Source organism: Vicia villosa, unplaced genomic scaffold (genome assembly GCF_029867415.1).
Source record: "Vicia villosa cultivar HV-30 ecotype Madison, WI unplaced genomic scaffold, Vvil1.0 ctg.000353F_1_1, whole genome shotgun sequence".
NCBI lineage: Eukaryota > Viridiplantae > Streptophyta > Magnoliopsida > Fabales > Fabaceae > Vicia > Vicia villosa.
In genome coordinates this window covers 538,464-554,484 of record NW_026705160.1, presented here as the reverse complement: position 1 = coordinate 554,484, position 16,021 = coordinate 538,464, and positions in this window count along the sequence as shown.

Sequence of the window (16,021 nt, the reverse complement as noted above, 5' to 3'; positions counted from 1 at the left end):
TTGTGAATGATCTTTTGCAAACCCAAACTTAAAGTAACATTAACTCCAGACAAAATAGGCTATAGAACGGCGGTAATATCGCAATAATCCCTGTGGATACGATATAAACGAAAAGTACACCACAATACTCTTTCAACACAAACCTCGTTAATTTCTGATCTTGGTAGATGTAAAGCAGCAGCAATATCTTCCAACTTAGGACCTCTTTCCTCACCATTGTAAGGGATTTGATCAGGTATGGGAATGTCCATTATATGAGAAAATTCTTCCAATGTAGGTACCAGTTGGAAATCTCTATAAGTAAAACAATGGATAAGAGGATCATAAAACTGCATCATGGAATTGAGAAAAGCTTCATCCACTTTGGTTCGTGTCGCGGGCGAAAAACCGTTTTGCTCCTCTTTTTTGTGGATGAGACACCTGATGCCTTCTTTGGGCTCGAGTGCTCAAAAAAATGATTTTTCTTTTGTACCGACCAAACTTTTTATTGTTTCCAAAAGTAGGAAAAGGAAAAAAGCTGCAATAACCTAAAAAGTGGGGGAGAGATCTTGGGTAAGAGGGTTGGTTATACGAAGGGAAGGTATTAGCACCCAACGTATCTATAGTACTCTATAGGTTTCTTTGTTTTGTTTATTCCATTCTTGTTGAGAGGTTCTGTTGTGAGAAAAGAGGTGGGACCTAAGGTGTTTGTTTGATTATGCTCGCAAAGATCATCGCGATCCTCTGCATACATATCCCCTAGAGGGAATCAGAGCATCTGTAGCTCGGGGACTACGGGTGCTAAGGTTTGAATGGTTTTTTTTGTTTTGTTTTGCTCGCCAAGGATCGACCTTGTGCCTACGTATTCTCAAAGGGATGTTGAGAAAGTCAGAGCAATCGTAGTTCCCACTTATGCTAGTGGAAGCAAAGGAAAATAGACAAATGTCGTCTAAATGCTAGATGTATCTAATCTATATCATCACATACATCTATTTAATTTTTTTTGAAAATCTTTTCATTATAAGCCCGGGGCCATGCCACTTAGGGTGCTTAGAATGATAAAGATGTTTTTGTTTAACCAGCCTTGTGGCAAAAGTTTCAATGAAGTCAGCCTTGTGACAAAAACTTTGATTAATCAGCCAGCCTTGTGGCAAAAGTTTCAATGAAGTCAGCCTTGTGACAAAAACTTTGATTAATCATCCAGTACGGTGGTAAAACAGTTTGATTGATTAGCCAGCCTTGTGGCAAAAAAAAGTTTGATTTTGATTGATTGATTGTTTGTGATGATATAGAAGAGATACTCCTAGCATAGAGATGAAAAATGTCTAATCTCCTAGGGTATTTGTTTTGGATATTGGGGATGCTTATAAGAAGCCCGTGGGTCCTTGTACGAAGCCCAAGAGGAGGCTATCCGAGGGTCCTTGCATTGTAAGCCCAAGAGGAGGCTATGGGAGGGACAATCCAGGGTCCTTGCATTGTAAGCCCAAGAGGAGGCTATGGGAGGGTCACTCGTTTGTACAAAGCCCAAGGGGAGGCATGGTATAGTTGGTTTGAGCTCTTAGAGCGATTTCACCGGGAAACCATACTCTATGTCCTAACCTAAACTAGGGAGATTCTTTGCACGAAGCCCAATAGGAGGCTATGGGGAACCTAGTGTTGTACTAAGTTGAATAAGCACACATATCACACATATGAACAAACATGAACAAGTATGAACAAACATGAACAAGTATGAACAAGCACATATATATGACAAAGTATGTGTATATAATGGAGTTTATGAAGGAAATATACCTGTAAGCATGATCCATTTGTATACATAGGGGCTCGGGACTTATTCTCGAGGAGAGGTCCACTTGAGTTTATTCAAAGTTATGTAAACAAGTATTTACAAAAGGGCTTGGGACTTATACCTACATGGAGGCCCATGGTATATTTTTGGGAAGATTTAAAGAAAAACCTTCATTTTTGGTTTGTTATTCAAAGTTAAAAACAAATTGATTGAGATATGTACAAAAGGCGTACAATGAAATACCTAATTTCATGTACTGTAATGGGTATGTACAAAAGGGGCTTGGGACTTATACCTACGTGGAGGCCCGTGGTATATTGAAAAGTTTTGAAGTTTCTTTGAAGTTTTGTTGTTTTGAAAATGATTTGAAAATTGTTTGAAAAGATTTTATTTTGAAGAATGTTTTATTGTTTTGAGAAAAAAACAAACTGTACAAAAAGAAAAGAAATGGGACTTACACTCTCTAATATTCGAGAGGCCCCTGTTTTATTTTCATAAAACAGGGTGGATGGTTTGAAAGAGATGTGTGATTTGTTGTTAAAAAACTGTTTTGAAGTTTTGGAAAAAAGTTTTCTGTACAAAGAAAGACGAAAGGGACTTATACTCTCTAATATTCGAGAGGCCCCACTTCGTTTTGAAAATCAATTGATCAATTAAAAAGATTCAATCAATAGTTTTCTTTGAAAATCAAAAGAAAATGGTTTATCGTTTTTGAAAAGAAACGCGATTGCTTATTTTAAAACGATTTGAATTTTGAAAGAAGTTAATTTAATCAAGATGAGCAAAAATATTATACTTAATTAACACTTAGATGATTAGGGTTTGCTCAAAAAATATTTACAAGTGATTAAGTTTGAAAATTAAATGAAAAACAATATTTTAAAGTATTAAAAAACACTTAAAACAATGTCATTTTAAACCTATTTAAAAATGTATTAAATAAATCTTTTTTGATGATTTTTTTTGGTATTCATAAAATATGTATATTAAACAAAGAGTATGCAAAAAATGAAGTGAAAATAATGAATTTTGATTGGTTAAATTAATTGGTGAAGTTGTTAAAGAAAATGAAAGAAAATAGTGTCAAAAAAAATGTTTTGGTCCTGCCAGGGTTTGAACCCACGCCCTCTCTCTCACAACTCAAAACACTTGCCAACTGAGCTGCGCGCGCAGCTTGTTATTCACACGCTTCCATTTAATTATATTTGAAAACAAACATTTGAATTTTTCAAACCAAAAACGCGCCAAGAACACACCTTCAACTGATTTTTGAAAATCTTTGAAACTGGATTGTTTTGATCAAGTAGATAGTCTATCTTGCTCGGTTTTGGACGAGGAACACAATGGTATCATTTAATTGCATTTATTTTCACTCTAAGATCATTAATTTTCTGGAAATCGTGAAGAACCCTAATTCTGAATTTGAACATGAAATCGTGTATGATTGATGAATTATGAAATTGATTGAGGGTTAATGATCAGTGATAGTGCAGAAACAAGATAGCAACTCAATTTTCCATTTATGATGCATGTATGTATGAGTTTGAAGTTCATATTACTTACCTTCAAAAACGGCCAATCTGGAAATTGAATTCTTCAATACAGGTGTTACAGATGTTGTTTCTTGATCTGGACAGCTTCAATGGGCCTTATGGAACATGTTTGAATGCTTGGAACTGTTTGGATTCATCTGTGCAAAGCTATGGAACCCGATCTGCAGTATGGCTCAAGTGAGAATCATGCTATGTGATTTTGGAGTTACAGGTCATGGATGATGATTGGGACAGCTCATATATGGTATATAGGATGTGTTTGGATGATTAACTTGGACAGAATTGGCCTGGATTTCATTTTGGCATGATAAGGCTAGTGTTATGCATATTTGGAGGTGAGATGATGATTCTGAGTTTTAGGGTGATTTGGGGTGTGTGAGTGGATCAAACACATCACATTTGATGTTTATGAGATGTTAGAACCCTCACTTTGGCCAGAACTTCAAAGATTTAGAGGTTGAGAATTTTACCTCTTTGAAACTTAAGAAACTTGCATTCTAAGAAAGAAGAGAGAAAACCTATAATTGTGAGGTTTTGGTGTGAATTGAAGAGTGATTTAAACCTCTATTTATAGGCCAAGGATTCTGAACTCCAAGCTTTGCAACTTGCTTCAAGAAGTGATGATTTGGCTTAAGGGATAAAGTGGAATCTTTCACATTAAATGCAAATGGTTAAAGTAACTAAACCATGGTTATTTTGGCCAAGCTTCTTATCCTCTTCCATTCTGATCTCAAATCAGAAAATATCTCCCAATTATTGCTTCTATGCATCATTGCTTGGATTATAGGTCATGTAGTATAGAAACTTAGTGAAAAATGGTGCAAATCCAAGTGAAAATGATCACTAATGTCAAAATTCAAAACCATGGCTACACTCCATATTTTTTCATGCTCTTGGACATTTTGGAAAGCTCATATTACACACTTCAAAACCCTAGTTGAAAGTTTCTTCAAGACCTTTAAGGAAATGGGTGAAAAAGATCCATGAACTTTGAAGAAAATGAAGTTTTAAATGAAATTTTCAAAAGATACCAACTTTGAAGCTTCATATCTCTTAAATGGTTGATCTTATGAAAAAAAATTATATGTGTCAAAGTTGTTTATTGGATCAAAATCTACAACTTTTATGTTGGAAGTTTTTTTCAGTTTGTAGGTGAAATTTTGAGTTATTCCCTTTCAAAGTTTGGAAAAAACCATGAAAAACACTTAGAAAAATTTTCTAAGTATGAAAGTCAAACTTTTGACTTTTTTATTCTTGATTGATTTTCTTGATTTTTCTTGATCAAATGACTTCTCATATCATATATTGATGATTTAAAACTTCAAAAGCCATGGTTGACCAAAATTCCCCAAAAGTCAATGGCAATCTTGTACAGTTGACTTTTTTCAGACGAATCGCGTTTCTGGAGATTTCAAATGAAACAGGCTACCCTCACCAAATGAATGGTATGAATGGATCATATTGAAGCATTAGAGGATATTGAGCCATGGTTTGAGTTGTGGCACCATGTCCTGATTAAAAAGTCAGTTATTCAGTGAATTAGGTCAAAAACCCTAATTGTAGACCAGATGAAATTGATGACTGTGGATCTTGAATTGAGATGTAATTTCCATTGGATGTTGTCATAGGGATTATTTGAAGATGATTGAAACCTTTGATTGACTCCCTGGGGATTTTTAGGGTTTCCCAAATGTGATCCCTGATTTCAGTCCCTGATAGTTCAAAACCCTGATCTGAGGATTTGTCTGATCAATCTTTGTGTAGGAGATGTTATGAGCTAATGGATTAGGTCAAAATGATGCACTTGAGGTCTTGATATCATGTCCCAAGCCATTAGGTCAAATTCTGAGCAAAAGTCAGGAGTGTGCTGTCTTCAGTCAAAACCCTAATTCAGTCGATTCAAAGCTGTTGAGCTTGTTGAAATGAATCTTTGAGGACCAAATGTTGATTGTTGATGAAGATGATTCATTTGAGATGAAGGGAGAACAAAACCCTAGTTGATTGTTGCTTGTACTGATGAGTGACTTCTTGATTAAACCCTGCTGAGTCACAAGTAGCAAACACAAGCTATGCAATTTGTTAGAGATGCAAATGATGCATATGCAATGATATGAGGTGGTATCTTAGGTCAAAAATTGGGGTATGACAGATGCCCCTATTTAAGTTTCTTCAACCTGAGACATGAAGATTGAAAATCTTCGTTTTGATAGGGTGGAAGAGACTTAAATATCAGAAGACGCGAATTTTGGACCTAAGATACCAAAATTGCGAATGATGCAAGGATATCTTTACCGAGGGAATATCAAGAACTGACTCCGCTGGGGAAAAGAGATCGGGAAGGATGTCTCAATCCGTTTTAGGAAGAGAATCCGTTTTATCTTTTCGGGAAAGCAAGTGTATGCTTCACCGGGGAATGATAGCTTTGTAAAAAAAAGCTTACCTATCGACATTATCGACTATCTGCATGGGGATAGACTTGTTTAATAATGCGAAGGTGAAGGTATGAAACTGCATTACCGACTATCAGCATGGTGATAGACTTGACATGGTAAAAAAAAGTTTCAAAGGTTCGGTTAATATTACCGACTATCAGCCTTGTGATAGACATGTTAAATAATATAACCAAAACAAAAGGTTACCGACTACCAGCCTTGTGATAGTGGTTTTGAAGACATGATCAATTATCAGCCGAGTGATAAAATGATTCTGGAGACTTTGATAGGGGAATTACTGGATATTCAGCCTTGTGAACAGTAATAAGGCCCTGATCGTCAAATGGTCTTCATGATTGATTTCCTTGAGAGGAAAAATCTTTTGAAAGAAACATAAACTGCTCAGATGATGAGGCTATCGTTTATGGTTCGTTTTTCTCACGACTCTGTTTGATGGAATCGGAATTTGAATCTCTGGTAAAGACAAGGTTCTAACCAAGAATGAATTGGAAAGAGACAGTCAAACAAGACTTTGTTCCCATGAGGAATGAACTCAAATGGGGATTTTCTCCTTTGTTTTGAGAGGAGAAACTAAAGCAACCTTCTTCCACGAGGAATGATCTCAGTGGGGAACTGGAGAAAGAAGAGGATGTTATTTCTGCTTATGGGTGACAACCTACTTGGAGAGATGACACGCCCATATCTGTTTCTTTTTCTTTTCTTTTTCTTTTTTTCTTTTTTTTTTCTTTTTGAGGATAAATATATCCTAAACAAGTAAGTATTGAAAAATGCAAGAATGCATAAATGATGCAAATATGTATGAATGATGAATGTCAAGAATGTAGCATGCATACTGACAATACTGACAGACAGAGGAGTATATACTGGAGAAGGACCGACGTCGCAATACAACCAGATACTTGGCAAATGTTCTTCAACACGGTGTAGATAACACAGGTGATGAATGGTGTTGCATGTTTTAAACTTCTTTGGGGAAGATAAACATCTTTTCTCATTGAGATGGGAGAACCTCTTCACTGGAGATGGAAAATCTTCGTCACTGGGGATAAAAGAGCTTCTTCACTGGGGATAGAAGAGCTTCTTTACCTCGAGGGATAATTGCTTCAAGAATTCTTTTCTGGGACAAGAATACCGTTGTCTCAACAATTTTCCCAGGGAGAATCCTTTTGTTCATCCTGTGGAGACGACTGCTGATGTTCCTTCCGTTGTTCATAACTCAAAGGAAAATTTCGCTTTTATTTTGAAAAAGAAAAGTGAAGTAAATTCATTTAAAACTTATTTTTTTCTTTTTTGTTTCAAAAGTGAATAACACAATTAAAGCGTCATTTTGAAAGCTAAAAGAAATTAGAGATTGCAAACAAATGGCACAAGGCTCAAATTTATTTAATAGGATGGTAATCAGCTAAAGGCGTGATTCCATGGAGTATTTACAAAAGTTGGAAATGGTAATTATGCGGAAAAGGCTACATTGAAAGCAATAACCACTATTTCCCCTAACAACTTTGAGTTCTAACTGTGCTTGTCGCTTCAGATTGGCGATGATTTGATCGAAGTTCCTTTGATGAAGTACAGACTCTTCAGGTGACGAAGTACAGACTGATGCAGTTACTTTGTCATAAATCCCTAATTTTTGCCTAGATTGCCCTTTCAGGTTTTCAATCTACCAGGATGATTTTTTTCTGTTTATTGTCTCTAATTTTTGCCTGGACCGCCCTTTCAGGTTTTCAGTCCACCGAGACGCTCATTTTTGCCTAAGTCGCCCTTTGCGGGTTTTCGACTTACCGAGCTGTTCTTTTGTATTTTTTTAGACAAAGTATTTCTTGACCGCGTCAGCATTCACAGGATGTGGGAGTTCATCACCATCCATGGTTGTAAGAATCATGGCGCCGCCAGAAAATGTTCTTTTGACAACATACGGGCCTTCATAATTAGGAGACCATTTGCCCCTAGAATCTGGTTGAAAAGACAAGATCTTTTTAAGCACGAGGTCACCTTCTCGAAATTCACGAGGTCGAACCTTTTTGTTGAAGGCTTGTTTCATCCTTGCTTGGTATAACTGTCCATGGCATAGAGCAGTCATACGTTTTTCTTCGATTAAGTTCAACTGATCGTATCTGCTTTGACACCATTCAGCCTCTGATAACTTGGTCTCCATGAGGACTCTCATTGATGGGATTTCAACTTCTACGGGGAGCACAGCTTCCATGCCGTATACTAGAGAAAAGGGAGTTGCCCCTGTCGAAGTACGCACTGAAGTACGGTACCCATGTAAAGCAAATGGCAGCATTTCATGCCAGTCTTTGTAAGTGACGACCATTTTCTGGACAATCTTCTTAATGTTCTTGTTAGCAGCTTCAACGGCGCCATTCATTTTTGGTCTGTAAGGAGAAGAGTTATGATGCTCAATCTTGAATTCCTCACACAATTCTTTCATCATTTTGTTATTCAGGTTCGAACCATTGTCAGTAATGATCTTGCTGGGAATACCATATCGGCAAATGATGTTATTCTTGATAAACCTCACAACCACTTGTCTTGTAACATTGGCGTAAGATGCTGCTTCGACCCATTTGGTGAAGTAATCAATTGCTACCAAGATGAAACGATGACCGTTTGAAGCTTTCGGCTCGATCATTCCAATCATGTCAATACCCCACATGGAGAAAGGCCATGGAGATGAGAGAACGTTGAGTAGAGTCGGTGGCACATGGATCTTATCTGCGTAGATCTGGCACTTGTGACATCTCTTCACGTGTTTGTAACAGTCAGATTCCATTGTCAACCAATAGTATCCTGCCCTTAAGATCTTTTTGGACATTGCATGCCCGTTTGAATGAGTTCCAAAGGACCCTTCATGCACTTCATGCATTAACATATCTGCTTCGTGTCTATCCACGCATCTGAGCAAAACCATGTCGAAATTTCTTTTGTATAGCACATCTCCGTTCAGGAAGAAACTGCCAGAAAGTCTCCTTAGAGTTTTCTTATCTTTGTTTGATGCCCCAAGTGGGTACTCTTGAGTTTGAAGGAAGCGTTTGATGTCGTGGAACCACGGTTTATCATCGATGACTGTTTCAGTTGCAAACACATAGGCGGGCCTTTCAAGGCGCGTGATTCTGACTGTAGGCATATCATTCCAGTAACTGACTTTGAACATGGAAGATAGAGTAGCTAAAGCGTCTGCCATTCGATTCTGATCTCGAGGTATATGATGCAATTCCACCTTGTTGAAGAAAGTCAACAGACGTCTTGCATAATCTCTGTAAGGAATCAAGCCAGGGTGGAAAGTTTCCCATTTGTCTTTGATTTGGTTGATCACGAGGGCTGAATCTCCATATATGTCGAGGATCTTGATCCTTAAGTCAATGGCTTCTTCGAGTCCCATGATACAAGCTTCATATTCTGCGATGTTGTTGGTGCAATCAAATAGCAATCTGGCGGAGAACGGGATATGAGTACCCTTGGGAGTGATGATGATTGCCCCAATTCCATTTCCAAAAGCATTTACTGCTCCATCAAAAATTAGGCCCCATCTTGATCCAGGCTCAGGACCTTCTTCAGGTAACGGTTCGTCACAATCTTTCATCTTCAAGTACAAGACATCTTCATCAGGAAAGTCAAACTTGAGAGATTGATATTCATTAATTGGTTGATGCGCCAAGTGATCGGCGAGAATGCTTCCTTTGACCGCTTTTTGAGCACGGTACTCAATGTCATACTCAGATAACAGCATTTGCCATCGGGCAATCCTTCCTGTTAAGGCAGGCTTTTCAAAGACGTACTTGATCGGATCCATTTTGGAGATTAACCAAGTAGTATTGTTGATCATGTACTGGCGAAGACGTTTTGAAGCCCAAGCCAAAGCACAACATGTTTTTTCGAGCATGGAGTAACGAGACTCACAGTCTGTGAATTTCTTACTCAAGTAATAGATGGCATGCTCCTTCTTACCGGTCTCATCTTGCTGTCCAAGCATACAGCCCATGGATTCTTCTAACACGGTAAGGTACATGATTAATGGTCTTCCTTCAACTGGAGGAATCAATATCGGTGGTTCTAACAGGTACTCTTTGATACTGTCGAACGCTTTCTGGCAATCTTCAGTCCATACGACCCCTTGATCTTTGCGGAGAAGCTTGAAAATTGGCCCACAAGTAGCAGTCATTTGAGAGATAAATCTGGAGATATAGTTCAATCGTCCGAGAAACCCTCTTACTTGTTTTTCAGTTTTTGGTGCAGGCATCTCTTGAATAGCTCTGACTTTGTCGGGATCTACTTCAATACCTCTTTGGCTGACAATGAAACCCAAGAGTTTTCCAGATCTAACCCCAAAAGTACATTTGTTAGGATTCAAGCGAAGCTGATATTTCCTTAACCGTTGAAACAACTTCAAAAGGTATTCAACATATTCTTCTTCTGTGCTGGACTTGGCTATCATGTCGTCCACATAAACTTCAATTTCTTTATGCATCATGTCATGAAAGAGAGTAGTCATTGCCCTTTGGTAAGTTGCGCCTGCATTCTTTAATCCAAACGGCATCACTTTGTAGCAAAAGGTACCCCATGGGGTGATGAAAGATGTCTTCTCCATGTCTTCAGGAGCCATCTTGATCTGATTATAACCGGAGAACCCGTCCATGAAAGAAAAGACGTTGAACTTAGCGGTGTTATCAACCAACATATCAATATGTGGTAACGGAAAGTCATCTTTTGGACTGGCTTTGTTCAAGTCACGGTAGTCAACACACATCCTGACTTTGCCATCTTTCTTTGGAACTGGCACAATGTTGGCCAACCATTGAGGATACTCTGAGGTGACTAGAAAACCTGCGTCGAGCTGTTTTTGAACTTCTACTTTGATCTTGTTAGCCATATCAGGGTGAGTCCTTCGTAATTTCTGCTTGACTGGCGGACATTCTGGCTTCAATGGCAAGTAATGCTGAACAATATTGGTATCCAACCCCGGCATGTCTTGGTAGGACCAGGCAAACACGTCAACATATTCTTTGAGAAGGTCTGTCAACTTACTCTTGATATCAGCATCAAGCAGCGATCCAATGGTCACTTCTTTTTTGTCTTCTTCAGAACCCAAGTTGATCTTTTCTAAAGGCTCTTTGTGAGGCAGAATGGCTCTTTCCTCGTGCTTAAGTAATCGAGAGATCTCGTCCGGGATCTCCTCTTCTTCCTCTTCTTCGGCTTCGAACACAGGAAACTCAAAGTTGGGAGAGGGCATAGGGTTATTGCATTCAATGGGTTTATCAATAGTAAATCTGCACATGTGATTTATATTTATTTCAGAAAATTTATGAATGCAGGAGTGTATGCAGATTTTTTTTGAAAAAGTTTTTTTTTTTTTTATTTTATTTTGGGTTTTTTAGGATTACCATTTCCAGAAAAAAGCAAAAATAAAACATATAATGTAGGGAATTCAAAATGACACTTTATTTATGATTCATTTTTGAAACAAAGCCCTAAACACAAACTCATTTGTCTTGGGCAGGACAAAGAGGGAAACTTTTAAAACAAAGCCCTATACACAAAGTTATTTGGGCGGAACATTTAAAAGCAAGGCCCTATAAAACATCTCTCTGCTTTGGGCAAGGCAGGAGGTCAAAATAACAACGAGGTGATTACTTTGAGCGGCGAACAACATTCGGAACGTCGACAGCCTTCCAGTAGCAACGAACTCCTCTGTGTATTATGTATTCAGGAAAATTCTCCTCAGAATTATCTTCAATATTGACATTGACCGCTGGTCGAGCAGGATTTGAAGGTCCTGGTTTGTCACTCTTGTTCTTTGTAGAGTTGAAACGGTCTTCTTCTACTTCTTGAAGAGCATAAGACGAGTCACAATCTTCAGAATTTTCAGGATGTATTTCCCAGTCTTCAGGATGAAGAGACTCATTGTCAGAGACACTTTCCGAGTCAGTTGCGGGACCATCTTCCCCTTCATCTTCAAAAATGGCATTTATGTGATAATAACCATCTTCAGGATTGTTAATCTTGGCAGATGCATTGAAGCTGAAACCTTCAGTAATTTCAGGCTGCTGAGAAAATTGACAAGGCTGATAAGCCTCTTCTGGTTGACTATCATATTCAAAGGAATCTCCCCATCCAGTTGGCTGGATATCTTCAATCGCAACCTTGTAACTTTCAGGTGCAGTGTATTTCACCATATAATCAAATTTTCCACTTGGTTGTCCCAAGGTGTCCCAAACCTCTGCAGGAATAGGCGGAATTTCTTTAGCACTTGTTTTCTCTGAAGGAGGATATGGTTCTTCCTGAGATATATATCCCGAGTCATTGAGATAACATTTCCATTCTTCTTCAGTATCAGGTAGACCTTCTTCGATGCATTCTTCAATAAGGACATTAACCTCTTGAGGAACTGGGTTAAGGAATCCTCCACTAATGAATGTTTCTTTGATCGGTCGAAGGGTTTCATCCTTCTTGGTGCAGTTTGAGAATGTTGGTGAACATCCGAGACCTACTCTAGTTTCATTCTTGGTCGGGATCACAACTTGCCCCCAGCCAGTGGTAGTTCCATCTTTCACTACTTTTACTGCCTCTTTGTAAGAAGAGATTGATGCTTTCTTTTTGGAAGATTCGTCTTCTAAAGAGAGACCTTGGAACGGAGTTCCTTCTACATCATCAGCACTGATGAAAGAGAAATTGGATAAATGGCTCACCATCAAGGCTTGTTCTCCACTTATTATTACCAATTTTCCATTTGTTACAAATTTTAATTTTTGATGGAGCGTAGAAGTTACTGCCCCTGCTTCATGGATCCATGGTCGTCCTAACAGACAGCTATAAGCAGCTTGAATGTCCATGACCTGGAAGGTGATTTGAAATGTATGTGGACCAATTGTCATGGGAAGATTGACTTCGCCGATAACAGATTTTCGCGATCCATCAAATGCTTTGACAACTACACCACTGAACTTCATAGGCATTCCTTGGTAAGACAAGCGAACAAGAGTCGTCTTTGGCATCACATTCAAGGAAGATCCGGTGTCTACCAACACATTGGACAAAGAGTCTGACTGACAGTTCATAGAAATGTGCAAAGCAAGATTGTGATTTCTGCCCTCCTCCGGGAGTTCTTCATCACAGAAGCTTAAATTGTTGCAAGCTGTTATGTTAGCTATTATTCCATCAAAGTGATCAACAGTCACATCATGATCCACAAAAGCTTGATCTAATACTCTCATCAGGGCTTCCCTGTGGGCTTCTGAGTTCAACAGCAATGAAAGTATTGAGATTTTTGAAGGAGTCTGCATAAGCTGATCCACAATCTTGTATTCACTTCTTTTGATAAGCTTCAAAATTTCGTCAAAGTCAGGATTGACATTGGTTCCACTGGATTGACCAACATCAGTGTTTGTATTACTGACAGGAGTTTCCTCAGGATTCCCCACTGGTATATTAACAGGATTTTGTCCGGTTGCAGGAGCAACAGGCTGCTTTGGAGGTAGTGGAGTATACACACGTCCACTTCTTGTTACTCGACTCACATCAGCGATGTTCACAACAGATGAAAGAGTTGGTAAAGGAACTTCTTGTCCATCCTTTATCATGGTTGCATTGTAGTTGTATGGAACTGCCTTGTCAGAGTCATAAGGAACAGGTCCAGGCAGACAAATGATCAAAGGAGCAATAGGAACCTTCGGCTTGTTGTAAGTAACTTCTATGTGCTCAGGCATGTTGAAATGAGGAACGATGACGTTAACTGTAGGCATTTCCGAGTTGATATCTGAGACTAAAAGCTCATGCGGATAACATCCTATCATGTTAACTTCATTTTCATCCCTATTTCGGTAAATCTGAAGAGTACCATTATCCAACAGAACTTGGAGATCTCTTCTCACAATTGAACATCCGTGAGGATCTACACAACATATTCTGCAGGAACCGTATTGATGCTGGCGAAAACCCGGCCCTCGACAGAGAGTGGCGTGCATTTGTACCAAATCTGCTCTTGAGTAATTGATATTATAGACCCGGTATGGACCAGGGCATCCGTACACCATGTTTACAACATGCCCTCCATGATTGGGCAGCGGATTTGCTTGCACATTTGGATTCAAATTTCTGAAAGAGAGGAGATTAGATCTAACCAACCTCTGAACTTCATATTTCAAAGCTATGCAATGCTCAAGATCATGGCCAGGTGCTCCTTGATGATAAGGGCATGAGACCTCGGCTTTGTACCACCATGGGAGTCTCTCAGGTACTGGTGGTGGTGCTCTAGTTTGAACGAGACCTTTTTCAATCAAAGCAGGGTACAATTCTGTGTAGGTCATTGGAATCGGATCAAACTGTGGAGTTCTTTGTACACGATTCTGATTATTGTTAAGCTGCTGAGCCTGTTGTCGAGGCTGTTGTTGCTGAAACTGAGGAGTGAATTCCGGATTCGGTGTTGTATTAACGACTGGTGTGATAGCAGCAACCTGTCGTTGACGATTGACGTTTCCTCTTGGCTTCCCTTGGGACACCATGTCAACACTTTGTTCTTTCTTCTTTGGGAAACCACTTCCGAACTTTTTGGTTCCGCTTGAAGATCCACCTTCTTTAGTTAGACGTCCGGTTCGGACCCCTTCTTCTAGACGCATCCCCATGTTTACCATTTCGGTGAAATCACTTGGAGCACTAGCAATCATGCGTTCATAATAAAACGGACTGAGAGTATTCAAGAAGATCTTTGTCATCTCTTTCTCTTTTAACGGTGGATTAATCTGAGCAGCAGTTTCTCTCCATCGTTGGGCATATTCTTTGAAAGCTTCATGATCTTTCTGAGCCATGGATCGAAGCTGATCTCTGTCCGGAGCCATATCCGAGTTATACTTGTATTGTCGGACAAAGGCCTCGCCTAGGTCATTGAATGTTCGAATATTAGTGCTATCCAAGCCTGTGTACCACTTCAGTGCGGCACCAGTCAAACTGTCTTGAAAGTAATGGATAAGCAACTGATGATTATCTGCATAAGTAGACATCTTTCTGGCATACATCACGAGATGACTTTGTGGACAAGAACTACCTTTGTATTTCTCAAAGTCAGGGACCTTGAACTTAGCAGGTATTTGTACACTGGGAACCAAACATAGCTCCTGGGCATTCTTTCCAAACAAATCTTTTCCACGGATAGCTTTGACTTCCAGCTGCATCTTGTTAAACTGCTCTTGGAGATCTCCCACAAGATTACGCTGATTCGTGCTATCACCTTGATCATGATAAATCTCATTGCCATCATAAGGAACAGTGTGAACCGTAGGGGTCGGAACTGTCATAGTGGGTTGAGAAAGTGCCATAGTGATTTGGGAAAAAGTTACCCCTGAATGTGGAATAAACGCCGAACCTTGCGCAGCAGGCGCTTCAGTTGTAGCTGTTTGAACCCCAGAGAAATTATGGCGGAAACCTGTACCAAAGCTGAAAGGCGGGCCCCAACCTTCTGGCATAGAGAAAGATGGAATGTTGAATGCAACTGTAGAAACTGGAGTAGTGACTTCAGATGTTACCGCTGCTTGACTGTTGGGTGGTGGCGGCTGATTCTGTGCGGCCATTAAGGAGTCAACCAGAGTAGTGAGACTTTCCAACTTTTCCTGAAGAGTGGTCACTGTACCACGGAGCTCAATATTCTCTTGTTCACAGTGTTCCATTACTCTTCTTCTGCTTGAACGAGTATTGTATCTGTGATCTGATTGCGAGCGCGGTCGAGAAACTTTGAGACGCGACAGCTTGACGATCTAATGGAGAAAGATCCAAAAGATGAGACTCTATATAACAGACTCGATATGCAGAATGATGTATGCAAAAAGAAATTTATGATTTTTCCAATTATTTTAAAGATTATTTCCTTGCAAACATTTGAACACAAACAATTCTTTTATTCATTCATTTTTTCATTTTTTTTTTGCAATAATGGGAAATGTTACAACATTGGAGCGTAGCTCCTTACAAAAGCAAATGATAAATAAAAAAAGCTAAACAAATCCTAAGCATCTTCATCAGACGAAGAACCGAATGCGTTGTGCAGCTTGAGCTTCATGATTTCTTCCCCATAGTAAGCTTTCAACTCGGCCTTTTCAGCCCTCAGTTTGTCAACCACTTTCTTCCAGTCGTCAGGAGTTGGAGCGTTGCTTGTCGAGGCTTCAGGATTCTTCTTGCTTTCTTTGATGTATCTTCTGATTGCGGCATCTTTCTGACGGATCTTCTCATCTTTGCTCATGAGCCATCCATCTTGA